This window comes from Leiobunum rupestre, chromosome 8 (genome assembly GCF_980474605.1).
Source record: "Leiobunum rupestre chromosome 8, qqLeiRupe1.1.hap1, whole genome shotgun sequence".
Classification (NCBI taxonomy): domain Eukaryota; kingdom Metazoa; phylum Arthropoda; class Arachnida; order Opiliones; family Sclerosomatidae; genus Leiobunum; species Leiobunum rupestre.
The window spans coordinates 52,662,571-52,665,691 of record NC_143391.1 but is presented as its reverse complement, the minus strand read 5'-3'; the positions used below and the strand labels follow the sequence as shown (position 1 = coordinate 52,665,691).

Sequence of the window (3,121 nt, the reverse complement as noted above, 5' to 3'; positions counted from 1 at the left end):
TATAGCGTCTATAACGTTTGCCGCAATTTTTTGTGGAAAAGTATCACAATTAGAAGTTCCTTTTAAACCAAGGAATACCTCTGCGTATTGTTCCATACCAGAGTGAGGAGAAAAATCATATCACCTCAGGCAGGAACGAACCTACGACCTTTGGGTTACCGTCCCAACGCCACAACCATTGGACTACAGATGCCACGGACATCGTATTTAAGAATGACTCGATCAGGTTCACATTATTGACGGGATACGTTTAACCCGTTGTTGACGGTGCCGTAGCATTTAACGTCCACTAATTTTTAACTGGTCCTTGATAGCCTGTAGTCAAATCATTGATAATTTATTTTTAATATTACGCATGAATTAATACAATTAGAAGTTTCTTTTAAACCAATTAATGCCTCTGTGTATTGTTCCATACCAGAGTGACTGAGGTGATATGATTTTTCTCAGTCACTCTGGTATGGTATTAATTGGTTTAATAGAAACTTCTAAATGTATTAATTCCTGCGTAATATTAAAAATAAATTATCAATGAAGTACCACAACTTCCGTATTTTTTGGTTTAAAATAAAACAGCTAGTGTCGTATATATTCCACTTTAATATTACCTAAAAATTCGCGGATAAACGTTTACAATCGTAAACCTGGTGCCATCTATGTAATAATAAGTTCTAGGCTCAAATAAAGGACAAACTAAAGTAAGATGAAATTTGATTAAGGGAAATAAACCTTCCCCCTCTTTATCCTTGCTGTGTTATAAAGCTCAGGGTAAGTCTAAAAGTGTGGCTCGAGAGAACGAACGACGGCCGCTCGGGTTTTTCACAAGAGAAGCAGAAGTTATGGGATAGCTTCAGGGCTATGTAATTTTACTAGATATTAACTGTACACAACAGCTTTCGTCCTGTAAGTCCATTAACCGTAATATATACAGGAAATTTTCAGTAATTAACAATCGTTCTGCGGTGAGATTGCACGAATTGTAATTTTCTCGAAATGCAAAGGTCGACTGTTGCGTTAGTTTTACTTTTTGTTTTAAGCGTCACTTAGAGTAAGTTAACCTAAATTTCAAATAAAAGGCTAGCTGTAGTTAGAATCGTATACGCCTAAAGTAAGTTAACCTTAATTTCTATGAATGGGTAGATGTTGAAGCAAGTGAAAACTTTCCAAGTATGTTTAACTAAATTTCAATTAGTAGGCTAGCTGTAGTAAGAAGTCAATACGTCCAAAGTAAGTTAAACTAAATTTCAATTATTAGGCTAACTATAGTAAGAAGTTAAGAAGTCCCAAGAAAATTAGGCAAAATTTAAATAAGTAGCATAGCTGTAGTAAGAATTCAATACGTTCCAAAGTAATTTAACCTTAATTTCCATAAGTGGGCTTGATGTTTCAGGAAGTCAAAACCTCTCAAGTAAGTTAACCTTAATTTAATTAAAAGGCTAGCTTAAGTAAGAAGTGTATACGTCTAATTTAAGTTAACATCAATTTCTATGAATGGGCTTGATGTTGTATCAGGTCGAAACTTCCCAAATTAGTTTACCTTAATTTCAATTAGAAGTCTAGCTGTAGTAAGAAGTCAATACGTCCAATGTAAATTAACCTAAATTCCCATTAATGAGCTTAATGTTGTAGCAAGTGAAAACTTTCCAAGTAAGTTTATCTAAATTTCAATTAGTAGGCTAGCTATAGCATGGACGAATTACTAAAGGATACTTCTCGAGTAGGCTTTCACAACGCTATCTCTCAAGTTTGATTCGCGTATCGAGGTTTCTTTTTCGCTCGGGATAAAGAGGGAGGTTATACATCTATTCGGAAGGGGGGGTTTGGGGCAAGACATGTGATCTTCTACGTCACTAATGAACCGGTGTGGCTCTCTATTGTAGAATAATGAAATTTTTAACAATTGCGCCAACTCTGATAGAAGTAGCGGTTATAAGTCGAATAGCAACACGGTTTTAATTACATTAAAATAGGTATAATTTAAATAATATCTTCTATTTGTTTTTGTTTTTTACATGAACTGGCACTTCTAATTTTGATATATATTTTCAGATTAAAACGTTTTATTTCCCACCATCTTCTATAAACATCTATACTAGACATTGATTTTTCTAAAATGAAGAAACATTGTATTTTTTAAGACTGGAACAGTGATAGTCGATATAGCGATAGAAAACACGTGAAAGATGTTTTCTTTTTACCATTCCCAAAACCAAAATATAAGTTACAGAAGTGCCTCAGGTGGTTGGAATGTCTGAATAGAGATGATTTTAATGTAAAAAAGATAACGTATTACACATTTGTATGTGGTGGCCATGGACCTTCGTCCGAGTACCCAGATCCAGTTAACCACTTCCAATTGGAATCTGGTAGAAATTAATTGAAGGATCAGCCAAATTCTGGAATTTTACTAGCATTACCGTATGAAAGTGATAAAACTAATCAAGAAATTATACCAGAGGTACGTTCTGTATCATATTGAACATTCATTGCGATATCATTCACTAGCCAACCTTCGGAGTTTAATATAACGTTTATTTATATTTGGTAACTTTATCCGATTCATTTTATTTAAGTTTGGAAGCTTTATCTTATTCATTTTATTTGAATTTGGAAACTTTATCCGATTAATTTTGGGGTCCCTTTTTTAATTTGATGGCCCCTGGGAACATTATAATGGTTTTTTTTATTATAAAATGTTTCTTTCTTAGGTTGAATGTGAATATGAAATTGAATGTGATGAAAACATAACCATAAATTGTCTAAATATAATCCTCCAGGTGAGGTTTTTTCTTGTTATGCTATGATTATTAGCTTAGTATTTATTTTATATATATATATATATATACATTAGAATATCGAATGTTAAGCAAAGACATCTGGCGATGATGACCACACGTACTCTACATATAAAAAGAATACTGCTAAGGAAATATCATGCGAAACTGATACTTTAAAAGGCTTCAATCCTCCACCTAGTTGGTTTTCTATGCGTGATAATGAGACTTTGCAACTTGGAAAACTTAATCAAAATACCAACAGCGTAGTAATTAATGTGAATGTAACTGAGGTGGGATTGTTACGTATTGAAGTGCTAAACCACATTTTTTAGGATTTCACAACT

The 3,121-nt window shown here is 33.4% G+C and overlaps 1 long non-coding RNA gene across 1 annotated transcript; it reads left to right on the top strand.

Annotated features, from left to right (window-relative positions):
• The first annotated feature begins 2,412 nt into the window (after positions 1–2,412).
• Positions 2,413–2,899, top strand: LOC149933681 (uncharacterized). The gene is made up of 3 exons (XR_016473082.1): positions 2,413–2,458; positions 2,709–2,777; positions 2,852–2,899. It is a non-coding gene; the product is annotated as an uncharacterized LOC149933681 (long non-coding RNA).
• Positions 2,900–3,121: the final 222 nt, after the last annotated feature.